The 22015-nt window shown below is 51.2% G+C and overlaps 1 long non-coding RNA gene across 1 annotated transcript; it reads right to left on the bottom strand.

Annotated features, from left to right (window-relative positions):
* Nucleotides 1-183: 183 nt before the first annotated feature.
* Nucleotides 184-21289, bottom strand: LOC122470354. The gene is made up of 3 exons (XR_006293901.1): nucleotides 21075-21289; nucleotides 18122-18174; nucleotides 184-1358 (listed from the first exon to the last, which is right to left on the bottom strand). It is a non-coding gene; the product is annotated as an uncharacterized LOC122470354 (long non-coding RNA).
* Nucleotides 21290-22015: the final 726 nt, after the last annotated feature.

The following is a 22015-nucleotide window of genomic DNA, read 5'->3' as shown; positions in this document are numbered from 1 at the left end:
CGAAAAAATATCTATTCTTATATTTTCAAAATCTTTCTAGGAACCTTACGGTTTTAGGAAGATATGTCAGGGACTACTAGTTTTTTGGGGGGGGAGGTGCAGAGAGAACTCCGGGGTCCACACTCCCCCCTCTGCCCCACCCACTTCAACTACAGCACGGCCAATTTCATCTTTTTCATATCAGAGTTCAGCATGTGATTTAATTTGAACAAAAGGTTTCCAGTGTTCCAGTCATAAAAGCCTGAAAACTGAGTTCAACCCTCTCGTGTTGTAGATGGGGAAACTGAGGTTGAGAGAGACGGTGTAACTCCAGGTTACACAGTGAGCCAGTAGCTGGACTGGAAATGAAACCCAGGTCTCCTGGTCCCCAGGACGGAGTCGTTCTCCATGGCTTCCTGGAGGTTCTAGGTTGGGGTGGGGCGGGGGAGTTGCTCCACCCTGGGGGCTACTTGGACGCAAAGGGGCGGGTGGGGCACCAGGCAGGACTCCTTCACGTCCTGCACCCTCCAGCTAGAGCCCTCTGCCTTTGGCGATCCTATGTGTTGGGTTCCAAGGTATTTGACCAAACGCTCTGCAGGGAGGGAGTGACTGCGTGGGAGGTGGCGGAGGTGGGCACTGGAGAGGACTTCAGCAGGTCCAAGAGTTTTCTGGAGTGGGACCCTCCCCCTGCCCTCCAGCACCACCCCCTTCTCTCTAGCTGCGGTGAGAAGATGGATGGGAGGAGGCAGGGCTGGAACAGACCAGTCAGGAATGATGGATTTGGGCCCCGACTGGAAGCCCCCAGGGTCATCTGGAGCCACGGGCAGAGGTGAGAGGTCATCCAGCCAGGCAGGTGGGTCAGTAAGGGACAGGGATAGGAGTCAACTTAGGGGTCTGAGGGCCAGTAATGGAAGGGGTGGGGTATACTCTAACCCTGGCACTCCTCTAGTATAGCTGCCTCATTCATTCATTCATTCATTCATTCATTCTATTATTCCTGTGTGCCCGGCCCGGGCTGGGCACCAGAGTTCCAGGATAAATGGGCACCGTTCCTGCAGGGAGAGGGGCAGGAGGGAAATGAACAGCGTCACTTCACCCCACCAATGATCGGTCACACGCCTTGGGCAGTTCCCATCGTCCCCCCGAGCTTCAGTTTCCCCATCTGGAAAAGGAGGAGAACCTCGGTTCCAAACCGACGACGTGTGTGATGCACGTGGCACAGAACTTCGCGTGGAGACGTGGCGACTCCCTTCCCCAGACTTCCAATTAGGAGAAAAGAAAAGGGTCACGTTACCCGACCTGGACTGTTTCGGGGAAGACGAGCACGAGTTCAAATCTTGATGCGGCGTAGCAGCTGTGGGGCGGTGGGCCATGCTCCTCTGTGGAATAAGCATGGTAATCATAGTGACTGCCTTGCCTGATGGTTATGAGGTTTCAGTGAGGTAATATATGAAAGCATAGGGGCACCTGGTTGGCTCAGTCGGTGGAGCCTGCAACTTCTGATCTCAGGGCTGTGTGTTCAAGCCCCAGGCTGGGCATGGAGCCTACTTTAAAAAAAATATATGGGGCGCCAGGGTGGCTCAGTCGGTTAAGCGTCCGACTTCAGCTCAGGTCATGATCTCGCGGTCCGTGAGTTCGAGCCCCACATCGGGCTCTGGGCTGACGGCTCAGAGCCTGGAGCCTGTTTTGGATTCTGTATCTCCCTCTCTCTGACCCTCCCCCGTCCATGCTCTGTCTCTCTCTGTCTCAAAAATAAATAAGTGTTAAAAAAAATTAAAAAATATATTATAAATATAAATATAAATATAAATATAGAGGCACCTGGGTGGTTCAATTGGTTAAGAGTCCAGCTTCTATTCAGGTCATGATCTCACAGTTCGTGAGTTCGAGTCCCACATCGGGTTCCTCTCTCCTCAGCACAGAGCCTGCTTCAGATCCCCTGTCTCCCTCTCTCTCTCTCTCTCTCTCTCTCTGCCCCTCCCCTGCTCAAAAGCATGCTTTCTCTCCCTCTCACAAATAAACATTTAAAATAAATAAATGTATATACAATATACATATATATACGTGTGCATACACACATACAAATATATAAAGAAGAGTGCCTGGCCCACAGCTAACACTCAAGTCAATGTTAACCTTTGCTGTCAGTGGTATGATGGGCCCTGAGTCTACCAGAGCAGTAAGAACACCATCGTGAATATTACCCTAGTGCTACAGGAGAGCTTGCAGACCATCTGAACCTAGTCTGGTGCCTATACGCCAACCCTGGCCCATCCGGAGGGAAAGCCTGGAGCTCTGGCTTGGCTTGGCTTTGCCACTCCCTGCAGGCTCAACGAGAACAGTGCTGCAATTGATTAGCAATGTCTGCTCGGGCAAGGGTGGGGACAGGGACAGGAGGCAGGCCTTCTATTAGCCATTCCCTCGCCGGCCCAAGCCCTCCCCTTGTACAGATAGGGAAACTAAGGCTCAGGGAAGAAAACGAGACTCGCTCAAGGCCACACAGGCAGTCACAGACAGGGCTCCTGTGCCCGCCTTCCCGATTCCTCGCTGGGCCCTGGTCTGTGTCATTTAATCCTGTGGAGAAAAGTCATTACTTCTCCATTACATTTCTCAGCCTGTTTTCTGGAAGGGAGTTAATTGATTTAAACTTTTCCAGGATGAGTCTCCCTCCTCCTCCCCTCCCCTGGGCCCCCCGATTCTATTATCGCTCTGCCTCTCGGAAATGAGTAGGTGGCATCTGTGAAGACAGGCACAGACGTCTCTAGGCAGGGCCTTGAAGCGGGTGTGAAGAGTGTGGACCTTGCCTGGGGCTGGGTCTTCTGGGGACCTCCACGTTTAATGACAGTAACTGCCAGGATTCAAGCGTGTGGTGTTCCTAATCCCGAGAGTGGTTACTAATTGTGTGCTAGGTGTGGCTCTGAGCGTTCATCGACTGGTCACATCCACCCGATTTACAGAAGGAGAAACCGAGGCACAGGGATGGTCCCAGAGCTGGGATTCAAACCCAAGACCGCCTGGCTCCGAATTCTTTGTTCTTTACGATTTATAATCACTGCCTCCTTGACTCTGTCAAAACCCAGCCACCCCAAATGCCCTTTCCGACTCTCCCTCCAGATCTGTGGGCTTGACTGCGGGGTGATCACTGACACCCCACCTGATGGATATGGAAACTGAGGCCAAGCTGGGGGATGTGGGGACGGATCCCCAGTCACATGGCAAGTGGGCCAAGGCTCTGTCTTTGTCTGCCCCCGTGGGGAAGAAGCTGAGGCTCAGAGTACGGCTGGTGTGGCGATCTTCCTGGCTGATTCATCTTCCAAGCTGAAATATTTATTTATGCACCCCATTTAATCAGGATATGCCGTAATTAGCGGCAGATTTGTGCCTCCTGCCTGTGGTATTATTTATTTCGGGTTCTGGGCAGCCACTTCCCTGGGCCGAGTGTGCACTGGGCCTGGATTTCAATCAGATGGGGCCATGGCAGAGCTGTCCCGGGGGACCTCACGGCGGCAATGCCCCCCTCGGAATGATAAATGAGCCCGCAGACAGCAGAAATGCTGCCCAGCTGCTCTGGGGCGCTGGCGTGCGCAGGGTGGGGAAGGGATATTCTCGCCAGTCCCAGGATCCTGTCACCGAGGCACTCCCTCTCCCCCAGTGCCAGACAATAGCCTGGCATCCCCAACCTCAGAAAGAAACAACCAAGAGAGACAGCTCCACGTGGGCCCCACTGCTGTCCTGCCTCTGGAATCCCAAGGCTGGAAGGAACTCGGAGGGGCCACCTGTCCCTATTGCTGTCTTAGTTCACGTTTTCATCTCGGCATCTCTTGGCCTTGACCGCGGGGAACGCGCTCCTCTCCTCGCAGCCCCCATGGCTGGGAAGTTCCTTCTGCTGTCTAACTTTAGTCAAGGGGAAAGCATTTATGCCTCTGTCCCGCAGGTGATCCCATGAATGACACCCTCTGTCGCTGTCTAGAAGGAGGTGGAAGGCACAGGAAGGGTGGGGGAGGGTGGCAAGGGGTTCTTTGGATGCTAAAGGGAGTGGCACAGAAATAAAAGCTAACCTTTATTGTGCTAAGGCCTTTACCTGTGTTTGGGTGAGTTTCTTAACCTCTCGGGGCCTCTGTTTGCTCGACTGCGTAATGGGGATAATAGCAGGAGATACTTCCTCTGATTGCTGCGAAGATTGAAAGAGTTAATCACTCAGCGCCCCTAAAAAGTGCCTGACACACAGCAGGTGCTCAATAATCATGCACTGTTGTTATTATTTGGTGGTTGATTCTTACACGACCCCGGGCGCGTCAGATCCACACCATTTTACAGACGGGGAAACTGAAGCCAATGCCTTACCCACAAGATGGCCCTCACCATCCTCGTTTTCCAGATGGGGGAACCGGGGTCTGGGACCCCAGGGAGCCCCTCAAAGGCTGCCTCCTGCACGCTGAGGGCTCTGTGGGTGGTCCCCTCCCCCGCTTTGTCGCTTTGTCCTGGGACCCATCCAGAAGGACATAGATACTGACCTCGCCTGGTGCTTTGGGAATCAAGCAAAGCCATCTATGGGAGGCACCCAGCATGAGCTTGGCAGGGAGAGAAGCCCGGACTAGGGTTGGAACCTCGTCCTCTGGCCACAGAGGAGCTGAGTCCTGAGGTTGGCTCACAGGGGCTCCAGGAGAGTGTTTCTTGGATTGTCAAATGATCATAGAGAAGCTGGCACAGCTCCCGGTTGGGGGGGGGGGCGGGGGACGGGGGTGTCAATTAGGCCAGATACCCACAGGGGGATCCCGTCGCGGCTGGCCTAGTTGGGACAGGGTTTTTGGCCGACCTTCCACCAGGGACTGCTGCTTCCAGGCCAACTGTCCTAATGAGGTCAGAGAGAGATGTGGCTGTAACAGGTGCGGGGGAACTGCGCTTGGGTCTCATATTGCAGATAAGGAAACTGAGACTCAGTGAGGGGAGGTGATTTGCTGGGGGGCACAGTTTGTAAACCTTGGAGGCTCTGGGAGGTTCCCTGATGCCCACATCCACCAAGCTGGTCCAGATCCAAAGTGTCTTTGCTGTGTGGCCTTGAGGGAGTTACTCAACCTCTCTGAGCCTCTCTTGCCTCAGGTGTCATAATGGGAATACTACCTATGTGGGGATGGGCGTGGGGGGATTCTGGAAGTGAGCTGTTGCCCTGCTCTGCTCAGAGGATTCTGACCTTGAAACAGAACAAAGGAGTTTGGTGGGGGAGGTCCCTTCTGTGTCCCTTCTCACTTTTCCCAGGCTCTTCACTCTGCCTGAAACGCCCTTCCCCGCCTCCTTTCCAGGCTAACTTCTCCTCATGTTTGGGTCCCTGCTCAATTGACACCTCCACCAGGAAGCCCTCTCACTGCCCCTCCTCCACATATGGGGTGAGTCTCACTTCTGCGCTCCCCCTAGCCTCTCCTTTGATCTCGCCTTCCTCACTGTTAGTTCCGTGGGGGCAGGCACCCGGATTATCTGGTTTGCACCAGATCTGGCATCCAGCATGGGGCCTGGGCACGTGGCAGGGGCTAATAAATGTTTGTCTGATGACTGACTCACTCACTGAATAACTGACTGAGGGAACCAGTTAACAGAACTCCCTGACATGCTTCTATGGCTTGAGTGCATGTCTCCCCCTAAAAATCCATATGTTGAAAACCTAATGCCCAAGGTCACAGCATTGGGACGTGGGGACTTTGGGAGGTGACAAGGTCCTGAGGGCAGAGCCTTTGGTAATGAGCTCCCTGCCCTTATAAAAGAAGCCCCAAGGGGCCCCTGGGTGGCTCAGTCGGTTAAGCGTCTGACTCTTGATTTCCGCTCAGGTCAAGATCTCGTGGTTCCTGAGTTTGAGCCCCTTGCTGGGGAGTGCGGAGCCTGCTTGGGATTCTCTCTCTCTCTCTCTCTCTCTCTCTCTCTCTCTCTCTCCTCTCTCTGCCCCTTCCCTGTTCTCTCTCTCACTCTCAAAAAAAAAAAAAAAGAGATCCCCACGAGCTCCCTCACCCCAACAGTCATGTGAGGACAAGTGAGAAGTCAGCGACCCTAAAGACAGCTCTCACCCCACCCTGCTGCCTCCCTGACATCCGACATCAAGCCTCCAAAACTGTGAGAAACAAATTTCTGTTGTTGATAAGCCTCCAAAGCCCTGGCATTTTGTTAACAGCAGCCCGAACCGACTACAACACATGCCCACCTCTCCTGGTTCCCAACCTCCACCCCTCTTTGCAGAGAACCAGGAAGCTGGCAGCTTGAGTGGCGACAGCTAAATTTGAATCCCCCATAACGGCAGCTGCACAGATGTAAAGCCAGGCTCTCAGATCGGGGAGCTCATTTGCTTTCTCCAGAATGGCCCTGGTCAGGTAGGTGCTGCAGGGGAGAAGCCGGCTTTGGGCTGTTCACCTCTGGCGCCTACGGGAGCAGCAGAAAAGGCCGATCTGGAATCACACAGGGCCTGTGTTCGAATTCCAGTCCTGGCACAAGTGAGCTGGGTGACCTCAGGCAAAGGCCTTCACCACCTTGGGCCATAGTTTTCTCATCTACGAAATGGAACTGCCATCCTGGAGCTGCTGTGCGTGCTTAGGGAAGACCCCAGGATGGGCGGGGGGATCCATGCGGGCATAGTCTGTCCCAGACTGGGCTTCCTCACCCAAGGGAGGGCCCAGGCATCAGCTCCCAGTGTGCTGCTTTGAGGGACCCTCACCGTCTGCCAATCCTGTCCCTCTTTCCCCCTCCACGCAGATGCTCAGATCTCCCGATGGAAATTTCCACTGGGAGAAGGGCTGCAAGTTTCTATGGTCATTTACTGAGCACCTACTGTGGCCCATCTGACTACACAGACAAGATCAATCAAAACCCCCTCCCAGCTGGGGCCGCATGGCATGGGGGCAGAAGGGGAAGTAATTTGGGGGGGGGAGTAGGAGACAAAGAAGCCCCCTGTAAAGACCACTGATGAGGTTTTTTGCTGTCTGGTTAACAGTAATAATCACCTAGGAAAGGTTTTAAGCCCTTACCAGTTGCCATGCCCACCAAGGCCTCCCAGCAACTGTCTTAGGACAGGTTCAAAATGTCTCTCCATTTTACAGATAAGGAAACCGAGGTTCAGAAAGGTGCGGTGGTGCTTTTGGAAGCCACCCAGCTTGGAAGTTACAGCGCTGTGATCTGAATCCTGGTGATGTCAAAGCTTATGCTCTTTGGCCAGGGGCCTCGTATGGAGATGATCAGGAAACGTTTGTTGATTGACTAACGGAAGGAAGGAAGGAAGGAAGGAGAAATGATTTAATGAATGAATGGCCAGCCAGCTCTAGGATGGCTACTGGGGGCTGGCAGAGCCTGGAGAGGAAACTCCAAATCCAACCCAGGCCCCTGCTGATCTCCCACAGGGCCTTGCTCCCCACAGGGTGGAGGTGGGTGGCCATCCGGTGGCAGAGAAGGGGTAGAGGCCCAACTCCCCCAGCCTCTGTCCTGCCCCCGAATGCTTGCACTGTTTGTGACTTATTGTTTAACTTTACAAGCTCCTTGGCTTTTATGAGGGTTATTTATAAAGCTCTGGGCTTTGATCCGCAGCATAAAAAAGCAAACTCCTGTGTCTGAAAATGTCACCGGGGATTAGGGAGCCTTTGAAGTCCCCTCCCTGCAGGCAGCACCCGCCCAGCTTCCCCTCCAGAGGGCCTCTAAGCCTGGGAGCCCTGCCCAGGGCCTAGGGGCCCTCCTTTGCGGTGCAAGTGGCCCCTGGCCAGACGACTGACAGGTTGGGGTCCCCTCCCCCCTGGAGCACTCCACCCAGTTGGGCACTGTTCCCAGCCCCAGTCAGGACTGAGCCTTCCTGATCTCCAGATGTTGGCAACATCTGTCTCTCACATTTATGGACAGCCAGAGGCTGCTATCTCGCATCCCTGAGCCCAGAACTAGGGACTGTGGGGGTTTGAAAAAATGGATTATTATTACCGGCTTATTAGGAGGGAGGGGGGCAGGGAGTGTAAACAAGCAGGTAGGGCAGAAAGAACAGCTCTCAGTGTGGCAGGTGACTATCCCCTTCCTCCTAGCCCTGGGGTCTAGCCTTCCACCCTGCCTGCTCCAGAGAGACCCCTCAATTGTTTCTCTCCTCTTCAGTCAGGTGACAGCTGGAGTGGTTCAGGCGAGCTCATGGCGGGGGGGGGGGGGGGACGGAGAGAGGGACACAGCAGACAATCTAGAGAAGCAGCAATGTTTCCTGCTCCCTGCCTGGTTCCCAGAAGGAGGAACGGGATGACTTGGCCCGGGGCCGTTCAGACATTCTCAGTGGCTTCAGTGTGTCCAGGGCTTTCTTTTTTTCCCCCTCTCTGTTTTTTGCAGGACCTTCAAGCACCTCGGTGGGAGATAGCCAGGGCAGGAGGTGAAGTCCCAGCTTGCACCTTCTCTGAGCTGTGTGATCTCCGCCAAGCCCTTGCCCTCTCTGAGCTGCCCTTGCCCAATTTCCAAAATGGGGAGGCCCATCCCGCTCAAGGTGGTATAAGGACCTCATGAAGTCATTCCTGGGAGCAGGGGGGGGATGCTTGGTAGCCCTGGAAGGAACCATCCTGGCTTCCTTCTCCAGACCCAGAGAAGCTGGGGCCCCAACCAAGAGCGTCCTCAGCCAAGGCCCTCTGTCTGGCTCTCTGCCCAACTTTCTCCCGGCTTTCTACCAGGGCGGTGGAGGCGGGGCCGTGTGAGCGGGTATGTGAACAGGTATGTGAGGAGCATGACCTGGTGAGTGATCAGATGAACTGTGGTCCACTGGTACCTTGGAGTACTCCTCGGCGATAGAAAGGAATGAAGCCCTGACGCAAGCAACATGCCTGAACCTCAACATCAAACCCAGCCACGGTATGTTTGCACCTGCTATGCCATCTGCCTGCAAAGCTTCTTCCCTTACCCACCAACCCCCCCCACCCCCCGACCCCTTTACCTGGCTAAACTCCCCCTCCACCTTTACAGCCAGACTCAAAAGACTAGGTATTGTGTGACGTGTATGAAATTCCAGAAAAGGCAAAAGGGTAGCGACAGAAAGCAGATGGAGGGTGGCCGGGGGTATGCCAAAGTGTAAGGATGGGAATGGAGCACAAAGGAGCAAGAGGGAAATTCTGGGGGTGATGGAAATGTTCCGTATCTTGATTGTGGTGTCACTTACATGACTATATTCATTTATATACAAATTGCATGCATTTTTTTTTTGAGAGAGAGAGAGTGCGCGCATGCACGCACACGAGCGGGGGAAGGGTAGAGGGAGAAAGAGAGAGAGAGAGAAAGAGAAAGAGAGAGAGAATCCCAAGAAAGTTCCACACTCAGTGCAGAGCCCAATGTGGGGCTCGATCCCACGGCCCTGTGAGCATGACCTGAGTTGAAATCAAGAGTCGGACGCTTAACGGACTGAGCCACGCAGGCGCCCCCAAGTTATATGCATTTGTATACATTTGTACACTCACCCAGTTGCACGCTTATCATCAGTGAATTTCGTTGTGTGGAAATCACATTGCCAGAAAGCGAAACAATTACAGTAAAAAAACCCGCCAGCAAGTAGAAAACTAATCCTCCTGGAAGAACACGAGACTGAAAAGGAAACAAGCAAAACCCTCTCCTAAGTTCAATTCTTCTCTGCAGAAGCAACAATGTATTCATTCATGAAATCACTCAACTAATATTTAGTGACTATCTACTATGTGCCAAGCACCAGGGCAGTTACCCTTTTTAAAAAATTTTTTAAAATGTTTATTTTATTTTTAAGAGAGAGACAGACAGAGCGCTAGTAGGGGAGGGGCAGAGAGAGAGGGAGACACAGAATCCGAAGCAGGCTCCAGGCTCCGAGCTGTCAGTACAGAGCCTAATGCGGGGCTCGAACTCACGAACCACGAGATCGTGACCTGAGCCGAAGTCGGAAACTTAACCGACTGAGCCACCAAGGTGCCCCTCCCTCATACTTTTTAAAGGCTGTATGAGGGTCCACTGAAGGGATGAACCAAAAGAAACCTGTTCTTTTTTTAAGATTTTATTTTTAAGCAGTCTCTACACCCAACATGGGGCTCGAACTCACAACCCTCAGATCAAGAGTCACACGCTCCACCAACTGAGCCAGCCAGGCGCCCCCAAACCTGTCCTTTCTTGATGGATGTTATAGTAGGTTCTGTGTTTCATTTTGTATCCTCCACAGCACTGTAGTGAACATCCTTGTACAAGAAAGTGGCCTTATTCACAGGGCAAATTCCTGGGGGGTCAAAGAATCTTTGCACTTCAAAGCGTGAAAAAATTCAAAATTTAAATCTCTCAGGTCAGCCCTCTACTTGACATTTAGATGTGTTTCCACTCCTTTTAGACAATGAAACTGTGCTGACAGCACAGAGCCTGCTTGGGATTCTCTCTTTCTCCCTTGCTACTCCTCCTCCACTCATGCTTTCTTGCTTTCTCTCAAAATGAACACTAAAAAGAAAGAAAGAAAATGAACCCACATCTCCACTTGTACCACCAAGCTGCACAGTTCTGCCCTTATCAATTCCTCTACGTTCACTGTAGCTCTAGCTACAGTGATCTCGCTCCCCCGCCACAGGGCCTTTGCACCTGCTATGCCAGCTACCTGCAAAAGTTCCTCCCTCCCCCTTGTCTCCTTCACCCTGCTAAGCTCCCCTTTATCCTTCAGACTTCATCCTACAAGAAGCACTACTTCCTCCAGGGAGCCTTCCCTGATCACTCTGATGGGGCATGTCCCTGGAACAGCTCTCAGAGACTCTGTTTCTGACTCTGTTGCTTCCCTTCAAAGCACTGATATTCACTGATGAAGAAATTCGTGTTTTTAGGACTCTGTGAATAATGCCTGTGTCCCCACTAGACTATAAGCTCCATAGGGCAGGTCTTGGGTTGGACCCTGGGACAAGGATTGGCATGCAAGGGATTGTTTAAGGAAGCGATCCCTCGGGAGATGAGTAAGGGAGTGGGGGGAGCAGGACAGGGGACAGGAGAAAGCCAAGGAGGGTGCCATCTTAGGCAAAGCCCCATGGAGGGTTGCTTCAGCCCGATCTGACACAGGAGCTTGGGAGTGTGAGTTACACCACACAGTTATCGGGACCTGAGTCAAGGGAGCTGGCCCTTCACCCACTGCCAGCCATTGACTAAGAACCGCCCCAGCCTGGGGGTGAGGGGGTTCTAACCCCCTGGCTCTCTGCACGTGCCAGCAAAGTGGCTCCGGCAGCTGGAGGATAGTTCTCGAAAGGAGTCACAAACGTAGGCAAATGGAAGGAAAGCACACAGAAGCTGGTGGAGGGGCACATAGAAATGGCCAAAGGGACCCTAGGGGGATCTGAGCGGGGCACTAATTGTACCCGCTGCAGGCGATGTCTATCTTCATCTCTACCCCAGGCACTTAGTCCAGTGCTTGGCACGGAGTGTGCCCTCAAGAAAGACTTGGTCAGTAAGTGAATGAATGAACGTGAGCGGAGAGAGACCCTTTAGCCAGAAGGAATGACATAAACGAAGGCCCAGGAGTGGAACTAGGAACCAATCGTTCAGTTGTTAGAAGCCGTGCGAGCCAGTTGTCAAAACAGTATTTCTGACACCAACTGCTGCTTCGTAATCCAACCCAGGTCTGACGCTCCACCGCCCGGAGTTAGCGTCAGACCCGATGGGTGAAGGGGCATGTATCCCAACAAGACCGCAAGGTCACGACCAAATGGGTGCAGATATGGGGAGTCTCGAAACTCCCTTCAGCGTTGAGACTTTGCTGGAGCAGATGGTAGACAGAGCTCAGAAAAGCACTATGCTCAAGATTACAATTTTATTATAAAGGATAAAATCAGGATCAGCCTAAGGAAGGGTGAGGTCCGGGAGGGCCCCAAACTCGGAGCTTCCGCGCCCTCTCCCCATGGAATCTGGGCTCAACACCCTCCTGGCGCATCAATGTGTTTAGCAATCAGGAAGCTGTACTGAGCTGCAGCGTCCAGAGTTTTTATGGGGGTCCCGTTACCTAGGCAGGGTTGATTGAATCATTGGCCATGTGATTGAGCTCAATCTCCAGGCCTCCCCCTGCCCCTTTGGAGAAGAGGTCCTGAAAGCCCCAGCCTTCTAATCACATGGTCGGTCTTTTCTGGTGACCGGCCCCATCCTGAGTCACCCCATCTCTTAGCATCAACTCCGGTGTGATCCCGGGGGCTCACAAATAACACATTCTCCCCATCACTTCAGAAAGTCCAAGGATTCAGTCTTCCTCTCAGGAACCAGGGACAAAGTTCAGCCACTTTTTTTTTTTTTTTAACACAACACACAGTGATTACTGACATTTAAATTATATAAACTTACAGCTAAGTCAATCATATTATAACTAGTAAATACTCAAAACTCATCATTTCTTTTTTTTTTTTTTAATTTTAGAGAGGGGGAGAGAGAGCGTACATGAGTGGGGGAGAAGGACAAAGGGAGAGACAGAGACAGAGAGAGGATCTTAAGCAGGTTCCATGGTCAGCACAGAGCCTGACGTGGGGCTCAATCTCACAACCGTGGTATCATGACCTGAGCTGAAATCAAGAATTGGACACGTGACCGACTGAGCCACTCAGGTGCCCCCTTAATGCTTTAACTACATTGTGCTACTTGTATGCACTTGAGGTTATTTTTCCCTATTGCATCTTTATAACGGAAATGCTATACAGTGGAATCTGTGCGTCTCTCCCCAAGCCCATGTTCACCAACATGTTGGTAGGTTTGAAATCACAGTATCTGACCGTCGGCAGATGATTGATAAATGGCAAGTGTTACGAATGGGGCCTTAACTTAGCCGTAGGTTGCTTGTCTACCCTTAGGAAGTGGCTTAGTCAGTTGATCGTCCCACCTCAGCTCAGGTCGTGATCTCAAGGTCTGTGGGCTTGAGCCTGGCGTGGGCTCCGTGTTGACAGTGTGGAGGCTGCTCCGAATCCCCTCTCTCTTTCTCTGCCCCTCCCCCACTCACGCGCGCGCACACACTCTCTCAAAATAAATAAATAAACTTAAAAAGGACAGGAAGTAATGGAGACAATGTTAACGCAGATGAAAAAAAAGTGTGTTCTGTTTATAGCCACGAGCTGGGAATAGCGCAAAGAAACTGAAGAGATATTCTTCCAGTATTCAGAAACCATTAGGCAATTGAGCGAAGAAGTTGCTCACGTCACCGACACGGGAGTGAAGTTTTGATGTCCACCTTCACCGTCCCACTTTCAGCCTGCCCACTCGCACTTACGTGAAAATAGCACCCGAGATTCAAGGCTGAGCTACCCTTTGTTCAACACGTCCGACTATAGGCTGGCTATTGATGCCAGAGTTTGGCAAAAATCAATGAAAAGCGTTTTACGAGGATCAATTCGTTCTAGGAATTTACAGTAAAGACAAGTGTATATTTTGCTATTATTTTAAAATTGTGTGCCACATGTCAATATCAATACACTATGTATCAGTGAAAGTGATAATTAGGCACATACACGCACCTATCATGCAGACAGGTTTCTCTCCAGACAGCTGGGACTAAGCTTCTGTGGTCAGCAGGCCGGATGGAGAGGAAGGGCCAGCACAGCTGAGTTTGGAGATGAGGCCCGGGGCAGACAGAGCAGGAGCCTGAATGCCAAGGTCAGAGAGGGAGACAACCTAGTCTAAGTCACACAGCCAGGCAGTGGCAGGGCTGGGTTAATCCGAGGGTTATAGTGGGCACCTCCCTCTGTCCTGGGTCCTCTGCGTTCCCCTCCCACCCAGGGCTCCAGCTCACGTATCTCAGGGGCAAACCTGGGGTGGCTTGGGCGTGCCAGGTGAACCTAGCCCAGCCTGGGAATCCCGCAAACAGAGCCATTTGTCAGGTCTCTCGTGTGCCAATTAGCAGGGCATGAGCCCGATCAGTCCTTGTGGCATGGCGGATTGGGGGGAATTAATCAGGCCAGAGGCGGTGGCAGGGAGGGGGAGGATAGGAAGGGGAGTGGACCCGGGTGGATCATTCCTTACAAGTGGCCACCCAGCCAGTGGGAGGAGCAGCCATAGCTCCTGGGAGATGCCAGAGGAGGGAGTCATTCTGGGAGGTCAGGAGGGCCTGCCCACCCTTCCCTAGAAAGACAGTACTAGTTTTGAGATCCAGGTGGCTCAGGGAATGACCACAGACGGGGCCCTGCCTTCCACACCTGGATTTCAGAAGGTGGGGGGGTGGGGGAAGAGAGGGGCTAAGTGGGGTAGGAGGGGATGTTCTAGGGCAGCTGAGCAGACTGAATAAAGTCCCATCTCCCCTCCTCGCTGGCCCCAGCTTCTCTGGGAGAATGTCAGGAACTGTCTCTCACCTGCTAAAGCTGGGCTGGCTGTTCCTGGCACGTAGAGCCCTGGGGACCCTACCTGGAAAGTGTCATCTTAGAAGCTGGGTTCTCAGCCCCTGCCAATGTGCTTGCCTTTGATTTATTTTTTAAGTTTATTTATTTATTTTGAGAGAGACAGAGACAGCGGGAGTGACGGAGGGGCAGAGAAAGAGAGAGAATCCCAAGCAGGCTCCACACTGTCAGTGCAGAGCCCGATGCAGGGCTCAAACTCATGAACCATGAGATCATGACTCGAGCTGAAACCAAGAGTTGGACGCTTAACTGATCTATTGAGCCACCTGGGGGCCCCTGTGCTTGCCTTTTAAAACGTGTTTCCACTGAGAGTTCAGGAAGCCTATGTGGAGGCTTTGTTGACATTAGGAAAAGGCATCCCATTCGGGCAGACCAATTAGGAAAAATCACCCTTTTGGGTACAACAATTACCAAAAGGCTGCATTTTCTCTAGGCTCTTGAAGGCTCTTGGTATAAGCCTCAGCTAGTGGACATCAAGCTGAATTTCAGATACATTTGACCTCCAATCCCACCGCCTCAACCAGGTGCCTGTGGGTAGAGTACAGCTGGACAAGGGTATACTGCAGCCCTGTTCCCACCTTTGCACCCCCAGGGACTGCCTCGGTCCCCTGCGACACCATGGAAAGAGCATGGGCTCCGTAATCAGCCAGCACTGGATCCGAACCCCTGCACTGCCGCTAGCTCTGTGTGTGCCCTTCCCCTCCCGTCTCGGGACCTCTGTTTCCACATCTCTAAAATGGGAATGGTAACAGCTCTTCTGTCCCAGGGCTTGCGGATGATTGAAGGAGATGACGTGTGGGGCCCCTCAGGAGGTCTCCGTACATATTTGGGCCTGGATTCCCTGGCAGCAGTCCAGATCCTGGCCTGCACCCTCCTGAGATCCAGGTCTGCCCATCTCTCTCCCTGTGGCAGAGGAAGAACCGGACTGGGGTCCGATGACTAGTGAGCCTGGTGGATGGCCTGAGGACTGGGCCTGAAGGCTGGGTCTGGGGCAGCATGTGACAGGAGTCAAGACCCAGCCCTCAGAGTCTTTGGCTTTTTGGGGGTCATGGAGCCCTTTGGGCATTTGCTAGAAGCTATGGACTCCATACCCAGAAAAAAGTTCATCTGCACACACACAGTTTTGTGTATTATTCAAGGGGTTCCAGAACACAGTAAAACCTATCCGTGGACCCCAAAAAACTCCCACCCTATAAGCAGAGGCTCTGCTCTCCCACCTCCAGAGGGGGCATCAGGGCACTGGATTCTTCCACAGGACAAGAAGAGAAGAAGGAAGGAAGGAAATTGGCATCTAATGAGCTCACTTGAAATGTATTAGCTCATCTAAGGCTCTTGGCAATCCTGAGATATAGTAACTAGTCCCTTATGACAGATGAGTAACCTGAGACTCGAAGAGTCTAAAAGACTTGTCCAAGATCACACAGCTGGTGACAGGGCCAGGACTTGCATCTTTGTTGTCTGATTTCAAAGTTATTCCGCTACTAGTCGAGGCAGAGGCTTTTTCTTCATGGGCAAATGCCCAGCTTACAGAAAGAAGGGAGTCAAGGCCTGGTGTTTCTGCTCCTTCTGTCTGTTCATCTATCCATGTATCCATCTCACCTATGCATGCATGCATGCATCCATCCATCCACCTATTCATTCATCCACCTACCAACCTGCTCATCCATCCATGCATCATCTATCCATCTATCCTCCCACCTATTCACTCATCCACCTACCAACCCACTCATCCATCCATCCATCCAACCATCCACCTATTCACTCATCCACCACCACTCTTCTCTTCCATTCATCCATCCATCCACCCACCTACCAATCCAACTACCAACATGCTCATCTATCTGTCCATCCATCCATCCATCCATTCACCCACCTACCCACCCACTCACCCACCTATTCACCCATCCACCTACCAACCTGCTCATCCATCCATCCATCCATCCATTCATCATCTATCCATCCATCTTCCCACCTATTCACTCATCTATCCACCAACCTTCTCATCCATCCATCCATCCATCCATCCATTCAACCATCCATTCAACCATCCATCCACCCACCTACCAATCCAACTACCAACCTGCTCATCTGTCTATCCATCTATCCATCCATCCCTTCACCCACGTACCCACCCACTCACCCACCTATTCACCCATCCATCTACCAACCTGCTCATCCATCCATCCATCCATCCACCCACCCATCCATTCATCTATCCATCCATCCATCTATCCATCATCCATTCATCTATCCACCCATCCATTCATCTATCCATCCATCCACCCACCTATTCACCCACCCACCTACCAACCTACTTATCCATCCATCCACCTACCAATCCACCTATCAACCTGCTCATCCATCTATCCATTCATCCATCCACCTACCAATACACCTACCAATCTGCTCATAGATCCATCTACCAACTACAAATCCTTCGGACTCATCTCACCCACCCATCCACCCATCTATCCATCCTTCCATTATCCAACAACATTCCCTTAGCACCTCCTCAGTGCTAATTTCTAGAGATAAAGATGAGAATAAAGCATCATCTTTGCTTTTAAGAACTTCTGGTCTCCAGGGGAAGATGAGATACATAGTTAGATTATTTTCTCATCTGTGTCTTCCCCACCCTACCCCAGGGTGTCAGGAAAAGAAATGTGGGAAATGTTGCCTATTAGATCCCCCTCTGGGTGATTCACTACTCACATTATTGGCACATTAAAAGATCTGACAAGTCCTACAGTCAAGATCTCTTTTCAACCCTTTTCAACCACTATTACCCCAAATGACTTGTCTCTAGAACCTATTTTAAGAGGATTGCCTGTTAAAATCCCATGGAATGAGATTGTCTCAGAATAGAATTGGGGAAATGCTGATACACCAAGGAAAAAAGAACCAAGTGTCACTTAAAAAAACAGGAGTAGTATTGGATTATAAGCCGAAGTATAAAATAAATACCAACGAGCCCATACCGTTATTAATAAATGACTGGACCGATAAACAAAAGGGAGAATATACAAATCTCCTGTGCAGAAGAATTCCAAATAATTTATGTAGATCCTCTGCCTTCGAGGAGGGGGAGCATAACTCCCCAGTGTTTCAGTCTAAAAATACAATATGCAAAGAAGGGGAAAGTGGAGAAGCCGGGCAAACACTACACCAGCCACGTGATCAACATTAAGCTTGGTAGTGATATCTCAAACTCATAGTATGTGCCCCTGATGGAATGAGAGTGGCTCTTCACCTCCGTGGCTTCTTAAAACACATAACCTCAGTCCAATTAAGAGAAAAATATCAGACAAATCCCAGTTGAGTTACATTCTACAAAATACCCGAACACTACTCCTTAACATTGTCAAAGTCATCAAAAACAAGGACAATCCAAGAAACTGTCGCAGCCAAGAGGACACTAAGAAGAAGTGACCACTGTATGCAGTAGGGTATCCTGGGTGGGATCCTAGAGCAGAAAAAGGACGTTAGGTAGAAACCAAAGAAATCAGAATAAAGAATGGGGTTTAGTTAATAATAATGTATCAATATGAGTTCATTAATTGTGACAAATGTAAGATGTTAATAACAGGGGAAACTGGGTGTGGGGCATGTGGGAAATCTTTGTATTATCTGTGTAATCTTTCTGTAAGTCTAAAATTGTTCTGAGATTAAAAATTATTTTAAAAATAAGTAAATAAAGAAACAAGTGAACAAAATTCAGCAAGTGAGGTACAGGGTTTGGGGAACAGCCTGGGGGAGACAAGGAGTTCTGGTTAGGAGAAGAGGTCTGAAATCAGAGAAGGCTAAATTCTGTAACTCACCTACTGCATGACTCTGAGCAAACTGGTTAATCTTTCTGAGATTATTTCTTCATCTGTAAATGGAGATTTAAAAATGCCGTATTAGTTGATTTGGATTAAATGAGGCAATGCATATAGAGTCCTAGGCACCAATAAACATCGTGGGACTGTTAGACTTACTATCTTGTTATTTTTGGCAGGTGTGGAGGATCTGGGACGGCTGCAGGGAATGGGGCTGCTGGCACCCACCCTTGGAGAACTGGTAAGATATAGGTTGGGAGTGGGAGGTCAGTTTTCCCCAAAGCAGAGAGGTCCTTTCTTCTATCCTAGCTCCTACCCTTTGGTTCCAGAGCAGAGCTAAGTGGCCTGGGAGGAGATAGAGACCTCACAGGCTTCTGACTTCCCACCCCAGCTATGGCCCTGGCTTGCCCTTCCGTCTGCCAGGGTCTCTGGGCTAAGTAATCGCTAATTCCTCCCTGATGAAGCACCTGTATCTGTAAGCAAATGAGCTGGCAGGTGGCAGCCCGGATAAAATATGACCTGCTCAGCAGGGGATTTGCTTACCAGTCGGGAGGCAGCCCATCCTGCTGCCTGCAGCCTGGAGGCCTCCTGGATAAAGCATAAATCACCGGTGCCCACAGGGCAGGCGAGAGGGCAGGAGGCACCTGGAAGAGTAAATGCCCCCTCCCTGGCCTCAGGCTTATGGACACTTTCTTAGTGGCTTACGGAAAAGAACCAGAACCGGGAATCAAGGAGACAAGGGGAATTCATTCTAGCTCCACCACAAACTTGCTGTGAAGCCTTGGGAGAGTCACTTTCCCCTTCTGGGCCTTAGTTCTCAACTCCAAGAAAGAGCTGTTCTTTCCCTCATGGATATGCTACAAAGAACATAGAAGAAACTGTATGGAAATACACAATGTTTGTTACAATCTTGATGATTATTATGTTGTTACTATGTTGCTCCCATAGAAACCCCAGGGATCAGAGCTCAGGGGCTGGTAAGTTTCTGGTGGGCTGGTAGCTTTGGGGAATTATCTTCAAGGCTATAGTATCTATCGACAGAAAACTGATCAGAGACCTTTCCAAGGAGGCAGCATGATATATGGAAAACCAGAAGTTCCAGAGGCATCGGAACTTGTTTTGAATCCTACAGCTGTCACCCATTAGCTGAAAGGACTTGGGGAAATCACCTTTCCCCTTTGATCCTCAGTCAACTGATCTATAAAGCAGAATGAAGAATATAATCTTTTAGGTTGTGGTTATAAGGTATAAACAAGATTACATTCCAGAAAGGCTGGCTCATAAGTAGCTCCCTGATAAAGGCTAGTTCGTCGAGGTTGAACCAGGTTTACAAATCAGATTTCCTAACTTTCTACTCAGCTCTTTGCTGAGACCTCAGAAAGTCTTGGGGGAATCTCCAGGCCTCTGTGAGCCGCATCGCTGCCCCTACCCTCAATCCCCTGCCGGGAGACTTCTGCAACTTGGACCTGGGAGACCCCTTGGGAAGTGCTCCAGCCCGGAGGCTGCGGGGACTGCATGATGAAGACAGAGCCGTTTGCTAATACCATGTGGCTGCTGTGACAGTCTGTTAATGCCATTTACAACGTGCTGTAATTATGTCTCACACATGCTGGCGGCCCAGCCAGCAGGAACATTCCCTGGGAGGGGCCTCGGAAAGATTCCTTTAGCAGGGTGGGGGTTGGGCTTTCTCAGGAGGCTGGGAGCTGGGGGGGTTGGAAGCCACTCTGAAGGAGTAGGAATTCCTCCCTTTGCACTGACCTACTTGGCTGCCCTGGGCACCTGAGAAAGAGTTCACACCTGCTTGGACCAGTGGTTCCCATCCTGCATTGTTTTGGAACTTTGGATAAGTCTTGGTTCCTCTCTGGGCCTCAGTATCCCCTTCTATAAGATAAGGATATGGGGAAAGATAAGAGCAGTAGCTCTTTTTTGGTAGCATCTCCCTAGAAAAATGCACATGCTCACATCCAGTCACAATGTATCCTGCATTTTCAGGGGGCTCACGGGCGACTGAAGTCCATTATTAAGCACCAATGACCCCAGGCCTAGAATCTCAGTCTAGATCATTTCACGGACCTACTACCGCTGTGTTTCAGTCTATTTCTCCACCTGGTTTGTGAGGTCACTCTCTGCTGGATGTTGCTGCTTGTCGTTTGGGACATAGGTGTTCATGACAGCTAGCTGCTCACCCTAGATGGGGCTCCTTATCAGAAAGTGCCCAGAGTTGTCTCTTAAGGCCTTCTGCCTTGAATTCAATGGGCCGGCTCATTTCTACAATGCTGCCCAAACCGTGATATTCCAGGATCTTGCTAGCTGGCGATGTGCATTATCCTCGAAGTTTGGTAAAAAGAGCTCAGCTTTGGAGTTAGACAGGTCTGAGTTAGAATCTCTCCATACTTCCTTGCTGTCCAAACACCAGCTTCTCAGAGCCTCAGTTTCCCTTTCCAGGGAGTTGTCATGAGGGACAATGCCCCTCAGGTGCCTGGTGCAGAATAAGCACCCGACGCAGGCCAGTTCTGCTCCCACTACTGCCCCCCCCCACCACCACACTGAGCTCAGACCCTCCTCTTCCTTTCTGGAGGGAGCTGAGGAGTCTTGGGGAAAAGCTCTCGGGAATGGAGAAGCCTATTTCCAAGTCATTAGTCCCCCAGTGTCGGGCTGCAGGATGGATTTTGATCAAGAGCGGGGTGACATTTGGCAAAAGTTGCTGATGAGGGATTGAATGATTAATCGTCATGACAACCGGGCTGGAGTAATGACAGGGATGCGATGGCGCCCGAGTTAAACACAAAGCGGCCCCGCGAGCCGGGGCGGTAAATTACTAGGCTTGTCACCGCTGCGCTTTTGGAGAAAGCGGCCGTGCGTTCCTAATGAGAGGTTAACTGTGTCCCCAAAGTAATTACAGCCGATTGAAGAGGTGGCTGGTAATTAGAGGATTAGCGGTGATGAGACTCACCTGCATGGTTGCCATGGTGATGGAGGGTGGGTGGGGTAGTGAGGGGAGGAGGGTCCAGACTCCTCCCCAAGGCAGGTGCTGGAGACCTCTCTAGTTGGGCCAGCCTTGGTGTCCATGACCAATGGGACGGGCCCTGGAGAGCTGGTGGGCAGGCCCCAAGGTTCTGCCTCTGGTGGCGGGGCCTCAGTCTCCCCATCTGTAAAATGAGAGCTTGAACCCATTGAAGAGCATGGAATAACAGAGCTGGAATTCTGGAACATGGCTGGTCTAGTCAAGTGACATCTCTCTCACACTCCAAATAGTCTTCAATTTGCCACCCTCCTCCCAAGCCTGGCTTTGCTGGGGCCCAGGAAACCACACACAAATTCTACCTCTTGGCCGAGTGTCTCCAAGGTCTGAACATAAGCCTCCATTTCCTCATCTCTAAAATGGGGACAATGGGGGTGCCTGGGTGGCTCGGTCTGTGGAGCGTCTGACTTCAGCTCAGGTCATGATCTCACAGTTCGTGAGTTCCAGCCCCGCGTCGGGCTCTGTGCTGACAGCTCGGAGCCTGGAGCCTGCTTGGGATTCTGTGTCTCCCTCTCTCTGCCCCTTCCCCGCTCATGCTCTGTCTCTCTCTGTCTCTCAAAAGTGAATAAATGTTAAAAAAAATTAAAAAATAAAAAAAATAAAATGGAGACAATAATAATGGTACCTGTTTCCAAGGGTCCTCTAGAGAATGCAGTGAAATCATAATTATAGGGCCCTTAGGAAAATGCCTGGTCACCACAAGAGCTCCATAAATGTTAGTGCTTTTGGTTCCCTTTACAAATACCTCTTCCTTCTGCAGACCTGGAGTAGCCAGGGGCAGGGAGGGGTCAGGGGCCTCAACCTTTTGTTGGAGAATGGGCTGCGCCTTCCACACATGATAGGTGACAGGAGCTCCAGGTGAAGCTCTGGGC

Source organism: Prionailurus bengalensis, chromosome D3 (genome assembly GCF_016509475.1).
Source record: "Prionailurus bengalensis isolate Pbe53 chromosome D3, Fcat_Pben_1.1_paternal_pri, whole genome shotgun sequence".
NCBI lineage: Eukaryota > Metazoa > Chordata > Mammalia > Carnivora > Felidae > Prionailurus > Prionailurus bengalensis.
This window is presented reverse-complemented; position numbering and strand designations above follow the sequence as displayed.